This window comes from Rana temporaria, chromosome 10 (genome assembly GCF_905171775.1).
Source record: "Rana temporaria chromosome 10, aRanTem1.1, whole genome shotgun sequence".
NCBI classification, from domain to species: Eukaryota; Metazoa; Chordata; class Amphibia; order Anura; family Ranidae; genus Rana; species Rana temporaria.
This window is the reverse complement of record NC_053498.1, coordinates 119654401-119674937: the sequence shown is the minus strand read 5'-3', so window position 1 is coordinate 119674937 and position 20537 is coordinate 119654401. Positions and strand designations below refer to the sequence as shown.

Here is a 20537-nt window from a genome sequence, read left to right as displayed (position 1 = left end):
AGCTACAGGTCCCAGTGAGGCCCAACATAGTAGCAAGCTAACAAATACGATGGCATAGGTAGAAAAACTGAATTAAATACTATAAAAGAAGATGTGTAAGAAAAAAAAGAAAAGAACATGTATATAAAAACTGGGGTGTATAAGAACCAGGATATATTAAATATATGTATATCATAAAACTATAGAGAATATGTATATGTATAAAACATGGGGTCAACAAAGAATATATATATATATATATATATATATATATATATATATATATATATATATATATCGCTTCTCTGCCTTTTGGCTAAGATCAAGTGTAGTATCTGTTCTTATCAGTTGCCAGGAGGTGGCGCTATGTTAACCGTCCCTAGTACACGGCGAGGTGGAAAGGGATGGCGGTGTCAGATGCAGAACCCGCTGGCGTGGAGGTGAAAGCCTTCTGATCGGGGCAGAGAAACATGCGGTCGAAGCTGAAGGGTCGGGTCCCTGGCCTTCTGGCCCGGATTTGTGTAGTATACGCCCCTTTCAGTTTTTCGGTTGGCAAAGCCTGCCTCTTTTCGGTGTTATTGAGGGGAATTGGCCGGTACCGCCGAAAATAATTAGGTGGGAGCAATGGGAACGACGGAGAGTCTTCCATCTCCATAGGTTCCTACTTGTTCTGATACCTTCCTGACTGGGGTGGGGCTGCATCGGTCTGGGCTGTGGGTCACGGTTGTGAGAAAAGCCTATGGTGATTGTGCCCCTGGAGTGGCAGTCCAGGGGTGCCGTAATTGCACTAGTGTTTTTACCGGCACTTTTGCTTTTTGGCACCTTGGTCACATCACCATTCACACCATACACACTTTTTTTTACACCTGCCTATAGGGCCGGGCCTTTTGGCTAGAACCAGTGGAATTTTTGTTTCCTGGCCGGAGGGCCGGCCATCGTATAGCACGATGGTCACTTTTCACTCACCTCATCTTCCTTCTCCCCCACTTTCTTTTATTTAACCCCCGTGTGTGTCACTTTATGTATTTTTTTTTGTTTGGTGTCACGTTTGTCACAGAGTGATTAGTAGGGTGCCGGACCTCGGGCCAGCCCTGAACTCTTGGGAGTGGATAAACATGGCCTTCTGGCTTAGTTGGCTTGCTCTCATGGGGTCTCCCTTCGGGGGAGCCCCACCTAGTACTTGGGTGGGTTCTGTTTCGGCAGACAGGGCCAATCCTAGGGTCACAGGCGTCTGGGTGCAGAAATATTCTGGCGCCCCCCATGGGCGTGGTTATCTTACTAGCTCCTCCCCTTTACACATGTTTCTATGGCAACAACTTCACCCCCCAACTTCAGCCCCACCACTTTGCTTTGACAATAACTTAGTCAACGGCTTTGACAAGTCAAAATAAATGTTTTAGTTATTGACAATTCTGTGTCAAGTGCATGTAAATCAAATAGTGCAAATATTACAAATAGTGTACTTGGACTATAAATATGAACTGAACAATATAACATTTTTGAACAGAAAATGAGGTAGCAGAAAATCTATAACTACAGATGCAAAATATGCAAGATAGATTGATTCTGTTTACATTTTAAAACATTTTAATTTTCAATAACATTTGCACAAAGAATGAAATCACTTTGTCTGAGCCTACCTTACAGAAGAACTTCGTTAAATCAGTACCTGTTGAGAGAATGAACACTTTGGTTAGGACTATGCAACATACAACATGGTGTATGGGAACAAGAGGGGGGAGAGAGAGAGAGATCTATGTAGTACGTGATCTGACACTACTGGGTCTGGGGACTGCATGTGCGTTTTGATGGGCACAGCACAGTAGCTGTGTTTTGATGGGCACAGTGGCTGTGTTTGGATGGGTACAGTAGCTGCGTTTGATGGGCACAGTAGCTGTGTTTTGATGGGCACAGTGGCTGTGTTTTGATGGGCACATTAGCTGGGTTTTGATGGGTACAGTGGCTGTGTTTTGATGGGCACATTAGCTGGGTTTTAATGGGTACAGACTAGTGGCTGCATTTAATGGGCACAGTGGCTGCGTTTTACGGGCACAGTGGCTGTGTTTTGATGGGCACAGTAGCCCCCTTTCCCTTAGGGTTAAGGGGCCCCCCCCATCTCTGCAATAAACCATTGCGCCAGGGGCAGCCTTCCCTCCTGCCCACCCCTTGTACCGGCCCTGGGCACAGTAGCTGTGTTTTGATGGACACAGTGGCTGCATTTTAAATGAGCACAGTAGCTGGGTTTTGAAGGCACAGTGGCTGTGTTTTGATGGGTACAGTGGCTGTGTTTTGATGGGCACAGTAGCTGGGTTTTGATGGGTACAGTGGCTGTGTTTTGATGGGAACAGTAGCTGGGTTTTGATGGGTACAGTGACTGTGTTTTGATGGGCACAGTGGCTGTGTTTTGACGGGCACAGTGGCTGTGTTTTGACGGGCACAGTGGCTGTGTTTTGACGGGCACAGTGGCTGCATTTTAAATGGGCACAGTAGCTGCGTTTTGATGGGCACAGTGGCTGCGTTTTAAATGGGTACAGTAACTGCATTTTAAATGGGCACAGTGGCTGTTTTAAATGGACACAGTGGCTGCAGTTTGATGGGCACAGTGGCTGCATTTGATGGGCACAGTGGCTGCGTTTGACGGGCACAGAGGTTGTGTTTTTATGGGCACAGTAGCTGCGTTTTGATGGGCACAGTAGCTGCGTTTTGATGGGCACAGTGGCTGCGTTTGATGGGCACAGTGGCTGCGTTTGACGGGCACAGTGACTGTGTTTTTATGGGCACACTAGCTGCGTTTTGATGGGCACAGTGGCTTTGTTTTTAAATGGGCACAGTAGCTGGGTTTTGAAGGCACAGTGTCTGTGTTTTGATGGGTACAGTGGCTGTGTTTTTATGGGCACAGTAGCAGGGTTTTGATGGGTACAGTGGCTGGGTTTTGATGGGCACAGTAGCTGGGTTTTGATGGGTACAGTGGCTGTGTTTTGATGGGCACAGTAGCTTGGTTGCAATGGGTACAGTGGCTGTGTTTGACAGGCACAGTGGCTGTGTTTTGACGGGCACAGTGGCTGCATTTTAAATGGGCACAGTAGCTGCGTTTTGATGGGCACAGTGGCTGCGTTTTAAATGGGCACAGTAGCTGCATTTTAAATGGGCACAGTGGCTGTTTTAAATGGGCACAGTGGCTGCGTTTTAATGGGCGCAGTGGCTGCGTTTGATGGGCACAGTGGCTGCGTTTGACGGGCACAGTGGCTGTGTTTTTATGGGCACAGTAGCTGCGTTTTGATGTGCACAGTGGCTGCGTTTGGATGGGCACAGTAGCTGCATTTTGACAGGCACAGTAGCTGTTTTGATGGGCACAGTGGCTGTGTTTTGATGGGCACAGTGGCTTTGTTTGATGGGCACAGTGGCTGCGTTTGACAGGCACAGTGTGACGGGCACAGTGGCTGTGTTTTTATGGGCACAGTAGCTGAATTTTGATGGGCACAGTAACTGCATTTTGATGGGCACAGTGGCTGTGTTTGATGGGCACAGTGGCTGCGTTTTGACGGGCACAGTGGCTGGATTTAATGGCACAAAGTAAATGAATTACTACTTACACAGTGACAGACTGACAGACAGGGTGCAGGGCAGCAGTCAGCCAGGTCAGGTGCAGTCAGCACTCACTCAGCAAGGCACTGCAGGCAGATCATGGCACTCAGACGGTTCAGCCCAGGCAGAGGGAGCAGAGGGAGCAGGCAGGCTCAATCAGGTGGCAGCTGAAAAATGTTCCGCTCGCTCCTCTCCCTCTTAGCCACGCTGTCTGAAGATGGCAGAGGTGGGTGAAGCCGAGTGGAGATAATTCTCCAGCCGCAGAGGCAGCACGCTGTGGATGCTAGGGCGGCCGCGGCCTCAGTCTGACCTCTGACGTCACATTGTCACATCCCTCGGCTCGCAGGTTGCTTCGGCGCTCGGCGGATCGGTGGCTTGGCTCTGCTCAGCGGCTCAGGCCTCGGCGCCCCTTCTCTGTGGCGGGTGACAGCGCTGGGGTGCGGGGCACCCACTGCATCCCGTATAGGATGGGCCCTGTCGGCAGACCCTCCAAAGAATGGGGTCCGTGTCGGCTTCGGCTGCTCGGACCATGTGAGTACCTTAGTCCCCGTCTGGAGCCAAATACCCAGGGGGATCAGGGTCAGGTCCTTCTTTATGGAGGACTGATTAACGTACCACCCGTTGCACGTTTTTGTTTCACTCTTGATGTGTATGCACATTTTTTTTGGCACCGGGTGGAGTTTTTGGGTGTATTTTGCACGCCATAGGCTATTCAAAAAAAAAATGCTTCCATAAATAGATACATTCACACTTAAACTCCATAAAGATGAAAAATAAAAATTAATTTCAAAGAAAAAATACGCAGTGCAGATAATGTCCATAAGGTGCAAGCTGGGTGGATGGCTGTGTGTGCACAGTGATCAGGGTGAATGTGCTGGTGCTAGTAGTCAATCTCTGGTATGGAGTGCTACTGATAGGTGGTTGCTGGTTCTCCGTGCAACTTAGGGTATAGGTGTCCCCTTACTGCTGTAACAGCGTATGAGTGTGTCTTTCAATCTCCTGGTGGCTCCTGACGTCTCAGGCTCCGCTGGTATGTATCTTTACTTTGGCATCAAAGTCCCCTTTAAGTGTCCCTGGTGTGTCTGTATCAGATAGCCTCACATTGGGGTGGATGTAAAGAGGAATGCTTGATAATGTAGTATTTAAAACATTTATTGGAATCAGCAGCAATAATAAAAACAGGTACTCACAATGTGAAGTATCAGACAGGCATATCAAAACGAGTCGCAAACTCGTCCAATATCACTTCCGGTGCCCTGCATTCCCGCACGTGTTCATTACAGTCACATAACTTCATCATCCCCTCATCATTTTAATTTTTCATCTTTATGGAATTTAAAGGAGTTGTAAATAAAAAATGTTTGCTGAAATGACTGTTTACAGGGTATAGAGACATAATAGTTAACTGATTCCTTTTAAAAATGATTAAAAATAGATAAACATCAATCATATAATGTACCTGCAGTTTCTAGTTTCGTTTTTGCATGTTGTTTCCTGCCTGTGCTGTACAGAGCCAATACAGGGCAGTGATGGTTTGGAAAACTAAACTGATTGGTGTTGAGGGGTTTTAGACACACAGGGCCAGATTCACAAAGAGTTACGCCGGCGTATCAGTAGATACGCCGACGTAACTCTGAATCTAAGCCCGTCGTATGTTTAAGTGTATGCTCAAACTGAGATACACTTAAACATGCCTAAGATACGACGGCCTGCGCCGTCGTATCTTAGGGTGCAATATTTACGCTGGCCGCTAGGTGGCGCTTCCATTGAGATCTGCGTAGAATATGCAAATGAGTCGTTACGCCGATTCACGAACGTACGCTTGCCCATCGCAGTAAAGATATGCCATTTCCGTAAGAGATACGCGGCGTAAAGATAAACATGCCCCCTAGGTGGCGTGTACCGAGTAGGGATGCGCCGAACACCCCCCAGTTCAGTTTGCACCAGAACATGCGAACAGGCAAAAAATTTGTTCGAACACCATTAAAGTCTATGGGACACGAACATGAAAAATCAAAAGTGCTGATTTTAAAGATTAATATGCAAGCTATTGTCCTAAAAAGTGTTTGGGGACCTGGGTCTAGCCCCAGGGGACATGTATCAATGCAAAAAAAGTTTTAAAAACTGCTGTTTTTTCGGGAGCAGTGATTTTAATAATGCTTAAAGTGAAACAATAAAAGTGAAATATTCCTTTAAATTTTGTACCTGGGGGTGTCTAAAGTATGCCTGTAAAGTAGCACATGTTTCTTGTGCTTAGAATTGTCTCTGCACAAAGTGTCAATTCTGAAGGAAAAAAAGTAATTTAAAACTACTAGTGGCTATTCATGAATTGTCGGTACCAGCAATACAGAGAAAAGTAATTGCCATTTTTTTCAATGACTTTTATCTGTCTTGCCGGGACCTGACAATTCATTAATAGCGGGAGTAGTTTTAAATGACTTGTTTTCCTTCAAAAATCACATTTTGTGCAGGGTACCAAAATTTTTAAAAAAAATGTGTGGGGGTCCCCCCTAATTCCATATAAGGCCCTTCAGGTCTGGTATGGATATTAAGGGGAACCCCGCATAATTAAAAAAAAATTACGTGGGGTTCCCCCAAAAAATCCATACCAGACCCTTCAGGTCTGATATGGATTTTAAGGGGAACGCTGTGCCAAAATTAAAAAAATGGCGTGGGGTCCCCCCAAAAATCCATACCAGACCCTTTTTCCGAGCATGCAACCTTGCAGACTGCAGGAAAAGAGGGGGACGAGAGCGCCCCCCCCCCCTTCTGAACCGTACCAGGTCACATGCCCTCAACATGGGGAGGATGCTTTGGGGGTCTGTCCCAATGTTGATGGTGACAAGGGCCTCATTCCCACAACCCTTGCCTGGTGGTTGTGGGGGACTGCTGGCAGGGGGCTTATCAGAATCTGGAAGCCCCCTTTAACAAAGGGGACCCCCAGATCCCGCCCCCCCCATGTGAATTGATAAGGGGTACATTGTATCAGTTTTGTAACGGAAACAAAAAAAAGCATTTGTTTTTAAAAATGTTCTGTGATCAAATACCACCAAAATAAATCTCTATTTGTGGGAACAAAATGATATCAATTTAGTTTGGGTACAGTGTAGCATGACCGCTTAATTATCATTCAAAGTGCAACAGCGCTGAAAGCTGGTCTGGGCAGAAAGGTGTATAAGTACCCTGTATGGAAGTGGTTAAAATCACTGCTCCCAAAAAAACTGCCTTTTTTAAAACTTTTTTTGCATTGATACATACATGTCTCCTCGGGCAGGATCCAGGTTCCCAAACACTTTTTAGGACAATAACTTGAAAATTAACTTTTAAAATTGGCACTTTAGATTTCTCCCATAGACTTTTACAGGGTGTTCCGCGGCTTTTCGAATTTGCTGCAAACACCCCAAATTGTTTGCTGTTTGCTGTTCGCCGAACTGGCGAACAGCCAATGTTCGAGTTGAACTCATGTTCGACTCGAACTCGAAGCTCATCCCTAAGGAATCTAGGTTTGGACTTAAAGGCAGTGGTGGCTGGAGGTTTTTTTTTTCTGGAGAGGCGGCAAAAAAAAATTTGGTCTGTCAGTGGTGCGGCACTAGCACAACTACCACCTCCCACCACGGCACGGCACTAACACTCACACCACCCGCTGTCCTTACCCTGGATGCGGGTGGTGAGAGCAGTGGTCAGAGCTGATGCGACCATCTTCCAGCGTGGCGGACTCGGGGGAAAGCTGCTCCGGTGTCCTCTCCGCAGTGTATCTCCTCTCTGCTCCTCCCGGTGTTAGGCATCCAATAGGGTCACCTGACGTTTTGGCGAATCAGGAAACCGTTTTCATACCTGCTTCCCGATTGGCCCGGGAGGAGGATTAGTGTTGCAACAGTGAATATTCATTCGCTGTTTCAACATGCCTGGGTGGGCCCGGACGCATCCCCTGTGACCCGAGCCCACCCTATTTTAAAGCCTATAAGAGCCTCTGGCTCTAATCAGGTGCTTGGGAAAAAAAAGAACTGGCCACTGTAATTCATGTGCCAGGTGCCCTGAAAGGGGCAGGACACATGAATAGGGGGTGGTCACGACGGCCATGGATAGATAAATGCTATGCATGAATCTATACACCTTGTTTAGAAATTTCACAAAGCACCATTAACTTTTTTTCAGGGACATGTAACCCCTTAGTGTTCAATGAGAATATTTTAAGTTGAAATCTTCCTACTCCTTTTGCTATGCATGAATATATCCACTGCATATAGGGGGGTGGCGAGGAGAGAGGGGGTGGCACCCGGGCGCCCCTAATGGATGGGCTGCCACTGCTAAGGGGGATTTTCATGTCACCTTTGATTATTATCATGCCTTCGTGAAAGGGGATGAGTATGTCAAACTTGACGGATAAAGGAAACCTGGCTTTCATTTGGGCAGTATATATTGGCAAATGTTATGGGTTTGTTTTATGCTGTACCCTTCACAAATATATAACGTCACTCTGAGTCTACCAGTTGTTCCAAGAATTTAAAGGGAAAATTATTAGAAAGAAGGATCGCAGCTCCTTTTGTTTTAGAGGGAGAGGAAGCATGGTAAATCTGTGTGAATTTAATTCACAGTTTGTTAATTTGGGTATAACGGGACCTTTAAAATGGATTTCTTGGAGAACGTGCGGACGTTGTAGGGTTTGTTCCCTCAATTCTTGCACTGGTAGAAGGACCACGTTGTTTAGATCTACAGTTACTCAGAAGGATCACTGTATCAAACCCTTTATCACTTGTGCCACCGAGGGGGTGGTCTATATGCTCCAGTGCCCTTGTGGCCTGCAATATGTGGGCCGTACCAAACGCCCCCTTCAAGTTTGTTTAAATGAGCACATTACGAATATCATCACAGGGTTTAAAAACCACTCAGTATCCAAACATTATCTTACAGTGCATAACCGGGATCCGCCCAACACTTTGTTTCTTGTAATAGATAAGTTTAGGCCCCATTGGAGGGGGAGCTCCCTGGTTAGGGAGATTTCTAAGCTTGAGATGGCGTGGATACACCGTCTCAAGACTTATACCCCATATGGCCTCAACATTGATACCGATGTAAATGCATTTAGCAATAATGCTTGAATCTTCTGTATATTTGTTTCCTTTGTATACAGGTTGTGTCATGCAAGGATGTTTTTTTTTTTATTTGTTTTTTTTTCTCTTTTTGACCAATTTTTAGAGAATATTGTTATCTTCATAGGATATTTCTATTTCTATTTTTATTTTTATTTTTCATGTATTCTTCTTTTTTTCATATTTTTAGAAAACTTTTTTGGATAGATATAAATTATTATTTTATTGGCCTTCTTTATTATCATGTAAGTTTTCAAAATGTAGTTATTTAAATTTATAACATATTTAGTATTCTTTATTTAGTCGATCACCAACGTGATTGATTAATATATATTCGGTTCGCAATCCAATCAATTAATTTATATAAATATTTTTTCACTTAATTGTTTTGGACTGATAAGGTTTGCATTTTAGCGGTAGGGGTTTTTGCTAGTTTAAACCCCTTCACCGGCTTTAGTTCTTACCACTGGTGTACTAAACACTTCAATATATAATCACCTAATTATCACCTATCAACACTATAGGTCGTGGGTTGTTAATTTGAGTTCCTGGGCCCGGTATTTCCCTGGTCTGGTATGGATATTTGGGGGGAACCCCACGTAATTTTTTTTTAAATTGACGACGGGGTTCCCCTTAATATCCATATCAGACCTGAAGGGCCTGTTAATGGAATTTGGGGGGACCCCCAGCTTTTTCATTTTTATTTTTTATGAATGAATCATCTCTGTAATTGCCAGAGCCGACAATTCATTAGAGCCGCAAAGCCGGTTTTAAATGCCTTTCTTTTCTTTTAGAAATGACACTTTGTGCAGGGACAGTTCTATGTACGGGAAACATGCGCTTTTTCACATGCTGACTTTACACCCCCCCTAGGTACGAAATTTAAAGTAATATTACACTTTTATTGTTTCACTTTTAGCATTATTAAATTCACTGCTCCTGAAAAAACGGCCGTTTTTAAAACTTTTTTTTGCATTGACACATGTTTCCTGGAACAGGACCCAGGTCCCCAAACACTTTTTAGGACAATAACTTGCATATTAGCCTTTAGAATTAACACTTTAGATTTCAAATGTTCGAGTCCCATAGACTTTAACAGGGTTCTAAAGTTTACATGAACATTTGGTGTGTTCGCAAGTTCTGATGCGAACCGAACAGGGGGGTGTTCGGCTCATCCTTACCTACTATGAAGGGTTCTCCCCTTCCCTGATTTGTTTTTTATTATAGAGAATACAATCGGAAGAGCTGGATCACACAAAGGTGGGGCATCCAAAACTTCTAGGAGCACATAACCAGTCTGGGAAGGAATCATGGCAGGGAGATCTCATTGTCGGGGCTAAATCAGACATCCAGCATCCCCTATAGCTGGATTGATTGGCCTTTTAATACATTTGGTGTGTATGATCTCTTGCTAATGTTTAGCATCATAGGCGTGCGCACAGGGTGTGGCAGGTGTGCCCAGGCACACCCTAATCACCCTGGGCAGCACAGATTTCCTCTACTGCCCTCGCTCCCATCTTTCCCCCTGCAGTGCTGCCAGCTTCCTTCCTCTCCTATCGGCTGTTGCTGCTGGAATGTTTTAGAAGTGGGGAAGGGGCCAGTAAATATGTAATTTACTGGCCCCTTCCCTTTCGGAATGAGCACCATGAGCGGTCGGTAGGGTGTGTTTGGGCTTTGGGGTGCACACCCTAATGCAATAGGCTGCGAACACCTATGTTTAGCATCCTTATTTATATTCTTATGCTCCAATAGCAAGTTATAAAATCTATAGGTTTTCATAAAGTGTGATTCTCCTTTCTTTGTTTATCTGATCTCTTGTTTCAGTCCTTTCTTCACTTACAAATGAATAATCCATGCTTCATTTCTTCTAATATATACTTCCTAAAAACTAATTAATATTGAAAAAGAGCTTTACCTACCTAAGGAAATCGCTTTGGAAAATTTCTCCTTACAAAAGTCTAACTCCTCTGGAGTAATGGGTGTTTCTGGTTTACTGGAATTCTGGGAGCCGTACGCCATCCTGTAATATTGTTATCTCCACTACAGCAATCTTCCAGTGTGTCTCCTCTCTTCTGATGTGTGGGATAAATTCAGCATTTTAAATGTTATTCTGACCTAATTAGAATATCAATAAATATTAGTACATTGTGTTCTAACAATTCCAACATATCATTATGCAATGATTAGTGAATATATATGTTAAAAGCATATAACACCCGTGCCACACCACTGTATCTTTGACAAAATAATGAGCTGCTGCTTGTGAGTGATATTCAATCCAGTCAGGTCAGGTCAGGTCAAGTTTGTATTGTCATTCGACTACACATGAGGGCATACGGTAGAACAAAATATCTTATCTCACAGGGCCATGGTGCCACATACGAATTTAATATAGTTATAAATATACAAAGAATAAAAACACAGCGAAGAACAAAAAAAATTAAAATTATAGACCTATACACATCTGGGAACTACGTAACTGTACATATAGGGGCAGATCCACATACAATTGCGTGGGCGCAGCGTATGTGAGATATACGCTACGCCGCTGTAACTTACTTGGCAAATCTTTGAATCCTGAAAGAATTCGAGCCGTAAGTTACGGCGGCGTAGTGTATCCTTCGTGGCGTAAGGGCGCGGAATTCAAATGCGGTGAGTAGGGGGCGTGTTTCATTTAAATGAAGCGCATCCCCGCGCCGAACAAACTGCGCATGCCCCGTCCGTCAAAACTCCCAGGGTGCATTGCTCCAAATGACGTCGCAAGGACGTTATTGTTTTCAACGTGAACAGCCCCATTCACGGACGACTTAAACAAACAACGTTATATTTTTAAAATTATACGTGGGAACGACGGCCATACTTAACATTGTATATAAAAGGGGGGGAACCAATGCGCAAAACCACAACTAACCTAAGGTAACCTACCTAATAAACAAAGTGTATAAATAAATAAACAAATATATGCAGCAGCCACTACATAAAAGTGCTCACGCACCAATCAGCATATAAGAAAGAGGGGGTGTAGTGGCGCTTGCAGTAAATAAATAATTATTTACTGCAAGCGCCACTACACCCCCTCTTTCTTACATACTTAACATTGAGTACGCCACCAGATAGCAGCAGATTTAACTATAGCAGCTTTAACTATACGCCGGAAAAAGCCGAACGGAAACGACGTAAAAGAATGCGACGGCCGCTCGTACATTCGTGGATCGTCGGAAATAGCTAATTTGCATACTTTACGCAGATTACGACGTGAACACCACCCAGCGGCCGCCTGAAAATTGCATCTTAGATCCGACGGCGTACTTTAAGCCTGTCGGATCTAACACAGATGCCGTCGTATCTTGTTTGGTGGATACCAAAACAAAAATACGACGCGCAAAATTTGAAATTACGCTGCGTATCAACAGATACGCCGGCGTAATTTCTTTGAGGATCTGCCCCCTACTGTACAGGCATACCCCACTTTTAAGTACACAATGGGGTTTATTTACTATAGCTGGAGAGTGAAATGTCAGGCTCACTTCTGCATAGACATAAGAAGAGAAAATCCCATAGAGACACCAAGGCAGGGTGTCCCCTGGGATAAAGGGGCTACAAAGGCAGTGACGGACAATGATATATGTTTATAAAGGTTTATTTATATTTGAATAAATATGAGTATACAATTTAGTGAGATGGAAAGTATCAAAAAATTCATAAGGTTAATTATTAACTAATCTAAGCTAAAATACCAACTAGCTATGGCCGGCCAATGCTGCATCAACGAACCTGACTTTGCGTGATGCAAGCAAACAACACATAAAACAAAACTGGGACAGACATAACTATGGCGGTCCGGACGCCTTGTGAAGCGCATCCGTTGAAATTCCCAGGCGGTAAAAGATTACCATGTATTACATAAATTATTTTAAAGAGATAAAGGGAATTATCAGCGGGGCGTCCCGATCAACTAATTATTTTGGGCAAAGAGCAATGTGTGCTGGTAATAGAATAATTTGCCAGCAAGGTAATTCGTTGGAGCAAGTCAGTTTGAAGAGGTAACACTATTGGAGAAGATTTCAAAACCAAAGTGCAAATGCAGATTGCATCGAAATGATTGTCCCGTGTATAGACCAATGTGGAGCCAAGGGTTCCCATGCACTCAGCAGTGTTCACAGTCCCACAGCGTTCATTTCTATTAGGTGCAAAAGCGCATTGATATGCCGTATTCCAGAGTTTGTGAATTAAGCAGTTAAGGCTAACATGTCATGAACAATAAATAAAGTTTGCTTTCAAACTGGAATTGCATGAACAAAGGCACCGGGGTTGGTAGAGACTGGTATAAAGTTAGAACGATCTTACCAGTTCCCGTAATTGGAGGTGAAGTGATGTATGGCTTTTGTCTATAGCGCAGGCGCGTATCGGTTAAGGAGAAAATATAGGCGCTGTTGTGCCTTCTTGGTTATTGATGTGATGTTGGTTGTCCAGGTAAGTTGTGCACTCCTAGGAATTTAATATTGCTTACTCTCTCCACAGTCAAGCTGTCAATGGTCAGTGGGGGGTGATCCACAGAATTTCTCCTGAAATCCAACACAAACTCATTTTTTTTGCTTACATTAATGGACAGGTTGTTTGTACTACACCATTTAACCAGTTGTGCCACTTCCTCACTGTTGCTGATGAGACCTACCACAGTTGTGTCATCCACAAACTTGATGATATGGTGGGAGCTGAACTTGGCAGTACAGTCGTGGGTCAACAGTGTGAAGACAGAGCAGCGGGCTGAGCACACACCCCTGTGGGGCACCTGTGCTCAGTGTGGTAGTGCTCAAGGTGCTGCAGCCAACATGGACTGACTGAGGTCTTCTGGTTAAAAATGTTAATGTGATAAACAACACTGGAGAAACGCTCCGTGATTAATAGCGCTTGCTAAATAAAGTGACAATGTGCAGACAAATAATCAAAAATAATAAAAAATACAAAACCAAATATACCTAATGAAGAAGTTTATATATAATGCTGAATAAGAAATGTGTAAGAAAGAACAATATTGATTTGGCAAAGGGGCAATGCGATTTGCTGGGAGATGCAATTTGGTGGGGGGGCAATGCGATGTGCTGGGGCGATGCGATTTGGTTGGTGGGCAATACGATGTGCTGGGGCGATGCAATTTGGCAGGGGGCGCTGCGATGGAGATGTGATTTGGCGGGGGCAATGCGATGTGGTGGGGGGCAATGCAATTTGCTGGGGCGATGCGATTTGGTGGGGGTGCGATGCAATGTTCTGGGGCAATACGATGTAATTAGGCAGGGGGCGCTGCGATGGAGGAGATGCAATTTGGCGGGGGGCAATGCGATATAGTGGGGGGGGCAATGCGATTTGCTGGGGCAATGCAATTTGGTGGGGGTGCGATACAATGTGCTGGGGCAATACGATGTAACTTGGCAGGGGGCGCTGCGATGGAGGAGATGCGATGTTGCGGGGGGCAATGCGATTTGCTGGGGCGATGCGATTTGGTGGGGGTGCGATACAATGTGCTGGGGCAATACGATGTAATTTGTCTGGGGCGCTGCGATGGAGTAGATGCGATTTGGTCGGGGCAATGCGATTTGGCGAGGGGGCAATGTGATTTGTTGGGAGATGCAATTTGGTGGGGGTACGATGCAATGTGCTGGGGCAATACAATGTAATTTGGCGGGGGGCACTGCGATGGAGGAGATGCGATTTGGCGGGGGGCAATGCAATGTGCTGGGGCGATGCGATTTGGTTGGTGGGCAATACGATGTGCTAGGGCGATGCAATTTGGCAGGGGGCGCTGCAATGGAGATGTGATTTGGCGGGGGGCAATGCGATGTGGCGGGGGGCAATGCAATTTGCTGGGGCGATGCGATTTGGTGGGGGTGCGATACAATGTGCTGGGGCAATACGATGTAATTTGGCGGGGGCGCTACGATGGAGGAGATGCGATTTGGCGGGGAGCAATGCGATATAGTGGGGGGGGCAATGCGATTTGCTGGGGCGATGCAATTTGGTGGGGGAGCGATGCAATGTGCTGGGGCAATAAGATGTAATTTGGCTGGGGGCGCTGCGATGGAGGAGCACACACACACACAGAACAAGAAATATATATAACAAGATATCTATATATATTAATATATATATATATTTCATGAATAATATTCATTGAGCATGCAGTATATTTCCGGGTTCCTGCAGGGAGGAGGGGAGGAGAGGTTTGCATAGAGAAGGACAACTTCCTCTAACACTGCCGTTGCTATGGAAACCTGACCTGAAACCTATTACACCGCTTGTGCAGCACTGAGCGTGTGCGAGATCTGCAAGCATGAAATCCAGGAAGTAATACAGTCTGGCTTCATATGCCCACACTTAAGATGGCCACGGTCTAATGCTAGTTTATAACCTTTCAAAATGCTGTAATAACCTAACAAAACAGACCTTAGCTTGCAGACTAACTTTACTAAAATACATTAAGCTTGTCTATTATAGGGGTATTTTTATTTAAAAAGTGTAATTTTGTCCGGAACTCCACTTTAAGGGGAAAAAATATAGGGCCAGATCCACAAAAGGGATACGCAGGCGTATCTGCTGATACGCCGTCGTATCCCTGTTTCTATCTATGCGGCTGATTCATAGAATCAGTTACGCATAGATATCCCTAAGATCCGACATGTGTAATTGTTTTACACTGTCGGATCTTAGGATGCAGTACCGCGGCCACCGCTGGGGGGAGTTTGCGTCGTAAACCAGCGTCGGGTATGCAAATTAGGAGTTACGGCGATCCACGACGGTTTTTCGCGCTCGCTATGTCGCCGCTAGTATAGTTTCCCGTCGCAAATTTACACTTTTTTTTTGCTGCCCTAACTTGAGTCAGCAAGTGTATTGCTGTCTAAAGTATGGCCGTCGTTCCCGCGTCGAAATTTAAAAATCAACGTCGTTTGCGTAAGCCGTCCGTGAATACGGAATTAAGATACGCGCGTTGCCGTTTGAAAAAATGACGTCACGGCGCGCAAAGCACGGCGGGAGTTCGGAAACGGAGCATGCGCAGTACGTCCGGCGTGGGAGCGCCCCTAATTTAAATGGGACTCGCACCATTTGAATTGGCCCGCCCTGCGCCGGCCGGATTTAGGATACAACGCCGCAAATTTCCAGGTAAGTGCTTTGTGGATCGGGCACTAACTTGGAAAAATTGCGGCGGTGTAACTTAAATCCGAAAAGTTAAGTTGCGCCCGGGCTTCGTGGATCTGGCCCATATTTCTTACTGAAACATGCATAACATTCAACTGCAAGGAATTATAAAAATAAATAATAGACAAGTGCGATTCATTTCGTTACGAATTAACATTCGGACAAATTTTTCATTATTTGGAGATTCGGATATATCCAAATACTCGAATTACAGTATAAACAAAGTTTGCGATTGCTCTGAATAAACTCGTCGGAATCTCCGAAATTCTAATTGAAATTCGAATCAAATTTTACATCTAATTCCATTAGGACTGTAAACATATTTCTGAAATCAAAGACTTTATGTGTTATTAAAGTGCCATTTGGAAAACAATGCTGTTTTTGTTAAGCCAAAGGTGATTTCGTCATAGTCATTGAGACAAGAGGAGGACAAGAGCAGAACAGTCCTGGGATGTTTCCATTAGTGTTTGTGACTTCTATGTCAAGTCAGCGATTAGAAAATCAAAAAACCTGTTCTAAAATGGCCTTCTTTACTCAGACTGACTTGTGAATCTTGGAACTCATATGAGGCTCTGGTCTCAGTTTATCTTTGTCTCTTTTGTGGAAATGATGCAGAAATCTGACGTTTTTCACATACTTCTGCAGCATAATTAACCACTTGCTTACTGGGCACATAAACCCCCTTCGTGCCCAGGCGAAATTTCAGCTTCCGGCACTGCGTCGTTTTAACTGACATTTGCGCGGTCATGCGACGTGGCTCCCAAAAAAAATTGAAATGCCCTTTTTTCCCCACAAATAGAGCTTTATTTTGGTGGTATTTGATCACCTCTGCGGTTTTTATTTTTTGCTCTATAAACAAAAAAAGAGCAACAATTTTAAAAAAATATATATATTTTTTACTTGTTGCTATAATAAATATCCCAATTTTTTTTTTTAAAAAAACTATTTTTTTTCTCAGTTAAGACCGATACGTATTTTTCGACGTATTTTTGTAAAAAAAAAAATCACAATAAGCAACTGGTTTGCGCAAAAGTTATAGGGCCATATTCTCAGAAGAGTTACGACGGAGTATCTCAGGAAACTCCGTTGTATCTCTCTTTTTTGACCCGCGTATCTATGCGAGTGATTCCTAGAATCATTTTCACATAGATACGCTGTAGATCCGACAGGTTTAAGTCACTTACACTGTCGGATCTTAAATGTAATTCGCCGCCGGCCGCTAGGTGGCGTTTACTTTCAGGTCTCATTTGTTTATGCAAATGAGCCTGATACGCCGATTCCCGAACGAAATCACGTCGCGTAACCGTCGCTTACGTCGTTTGCGTAAGGTTACACCTGCTATATGAGGGGTAACCTTACGCCAGTCCCACGTATGCCATGTTAAGTATGGCATCGGGTCCGCGTCGTCTTTTCCCGTCGGGTACGTCGTTTTCGTAAGTCGTTCTTGAATACGACTTTACGTCAATGACGCACACGTCGGCGTCATTGACGTTTTCCGCCGAGAACTGGAGCATGCGCACTGGGCTATTTTTAGCCTGGCGCATGCGCAGTTCGATCGGAACGGGGGCGCACTTAATTCAAATATAAGCCGCCCCCTTTGAAATACGCGGGGATACGCCGGGCCTTTTACACTACGCCTCCGCAAACTACGGAGCAAGTGCTTGAGGAATATGGCACTTGCTCCAGTAAGTTGTGGCGACGTAGTGTAAATGGCTTACGCTATGGCCGCGGGAAAATACGAGAATCTGGCCCATAGTGCCTACAAAATAGGGGACAGAATTATGTTTTTTTTTTATTTTATTTTTTTTTACTAGTAATGGCGGTGATCTGCGATTTTTATTGGGACTGCGATATTGCGACGGACGTATCGGACACTTTTGACACAAATTTGGGACCATTCACATTTATACAGCGATCAGTGCTATAAAAATGCACTAATTACTGTATAAATGTGACTGGCAGTGAAGGGGTTAACACTAGGGGGTGAGGAAGGGGTTAAATGTGTATCCTGGGTGTGTTCTAACTGTGTGGGGGGAGGGGGGTGACTGGGGGAGATGACCGATGCTGTGTCCCTATGTACAAGGGACACAGATCGGTCTCCTCTCCTCTGACAGCACGTGGAGCTCTGTGTTTACACACAGAGCTCCACGTCCCTGCTGTGTTCCCGACGATCGCGTGTACCCGGCGGACATCGCGGCCGCCAGGTACACGCATCGGCTTCCCAGCGATGCGCCGGGACAGTGTTTACCCGCTGTGCGCCCCCCAGAGGCGCGCGTGGGTAATGCACTTTAAATGACGACCAAAGTTGTCCAGTTGGCACCTGAGAGCCGCGCTGTTGACGTCTTTTGTCAATAGCACGGGTCTCAAGTGGTTAAATATTTTCTGGAAATCTATATTACACATTTCTTGAAAGGTGCATCTTAAAGCAGAGATCCGCCTAAAAAAAAATATTAATAGCCAGCAGCTACAAATACTGCAGCTGCTGACTTTTAATAAATGGACACTTACCTGTCCAGGGTGCTCACGATGTCGGTAGCCGAAGCCGATCAATCGCTCGGCTCTCGGCTGCCCCCGCCGCCATCCTCGGTGAGGGAATCAGGAAGTGAAGCATTGTGGCTTCACTTCCCGGTTTCTACTGCTATGTGCGAGTCGCGCTGCGCGTCCTCACTGGTCCCCGTTGTCTTCTGGGACCTGTGTGTTTCCCAGAAGACATCGGGGGGGGAGTGGCGTAACCCGCGGGGGTCTATGCCACTCCCATGTGGGTGCAAATACCTGTATTATACTGACTAAAGACTATTTCACACAAACAGTGTACACAAAGAATGATGACTACCTGCAGCAGAAAACTTTCAGATGGCCTACCAGTGACATTTTCGGAGCCTCTAAGTGCAAAATAGTTTTTTTCACAAAACAATATGCTATGCAAAATTACATTGACCACTTTCACCCCCTTCCTGCCCAAGCCATGTTTCAGCTTTCAGCGCTGTCGCACTTTGAATGATAATTGCGCGGTCATGCAACACTGTAGCCAAATGACATTTTTATAATTTTTTCCCCACAAATAGATCTTTCTTTTGGTGTTATTTGATCACCTCTGCTGTTTTTATTTTTTGCACTATAAACAAAACAAGAGCGACAATAAAAAAAAAAGCAAAATTTTTTGCTATAATAAATATCCCCAAAAAATATAAAAAACAAAAATATTTTTTTTCCTCAGTTTTGGCCGATAAGTATTCTTCTTCTACAAATTTTTGGTAAAAAAAAAAACGCAATAAGCGTATATCGATTGTTTTGCGCAAAAGTTATAGCATCTACAAACTAGGGGATAGTTCTATAGCATTTTTTTTTTTTACTAGTAATGGCGGCGATCAGTGATTTTTATCGTGACTGCGATACTTTGGCGGACACATTTGACAAATTTTTGGGACCATTTACATTTATACAGCGATCCGTGCTATAAACATGCATTGATTACTGTATAAATATGACTGTCAGGGAAGGGGTTAACACTAGGGGGGGCGATCAAGTGGTTAAATGTGTTCCCTAGGGAGTGATTCTTACTGTGGGGGGAGGAGACCGATTGGTGTCCCTATGTACAAGGAGTACACCATCAGTCTCCTCTCCCTGACAGGACGTGGATCTGCATGTTTACATTTATAAGAGTGATATAAGAGTGCTTTGGATTACAAGCATGTATCCGGAACAAATTATGCTCACAATCCAAGGTTTTAATGTATAATAAAAATGCCATAAATCTATCCCCTATTTTGAGGACGCTATAACTTTTGCGCAAACTAATTAATTTACGCCTATTGCGATTTTTTTTTTACCAAAAATATGTAGAAGAATACATATCGGCCTAAACTGTGGAATTTTTTTTTTTAATTTTATTATAGCAAAAAGTATAAGATATTGGCCCAGATTCAAGAAGCAATTGCGCCTGTGTAACCATAGGTTACACAGCGCAATTGCTTACTTGCTCCGGCGTTACGAATGCTCCTGATTCAGGAACATCGTAACGCCGACTGCAGCCTAAAATCTGCGTGGCATAAGGCTCTTATGCCACGCATATTTTAGGCTGCATTCTTGCGATGACCGCTAGGGGGCGCTCCCATTGTGCTCAGTGTATAGTATGCAAATTGCATACTAACACCGATTCACAATGTTGCGCGAGCCCTGCGTACGCAAGTTATGTCGTTTCCGTACGGCGTGTTTAGCGTAAGGCTGCCCCTTCTAATAGTAGGGGCAGCCAATGCTAAAGTATACCCGTCGTTCCCGCGTCGCGAAATTTGAATTTCACGTCGTTTGCGTAAGTGATTCGTGAATGTCGCTGGACGCCATTCACGTTCACTTGGAAGCAAATGACGTCCTTGCGACGTCATTTGCCGCAATGCACGTCGGGAAAGTTTCCCGACGGAGCATGCGCTCTACGCTCGGCGCGGGAGCGCGCCTAATTTAAATGATTCCCACCCCCTACGGGATCATTTACATTAGGCGCCCTTACGCAGGGCAATTTTAAAGAGCGCACACGCAATTTACGGAGCTACTGCTCCGTGAATCGCGCGCAGCGCAGATAATTTGCGGGGGCGCAGGGCAAAAACGCTGCCCTGCGCCTCCGTAAAAAAGGGGCAAATCTCTTTGAATCCGGGCCATTGTGTTTTTTTCAAAATTGACACACATCTTTTGTTTATA

The 20537-nt window shown here is 44.6% G+C and overlaps 1 pseudogene; it reads left to right on the top strand.

The window, feature by feature from the left end:
* Positions 1-275: 275 nt before the first annotated feature.
* LOC120916707 lies at positions 276-410 on the top strand (annotated as a pseudogene).
* Positions 411-20537: the final 20127 nt, after the last annotated feature.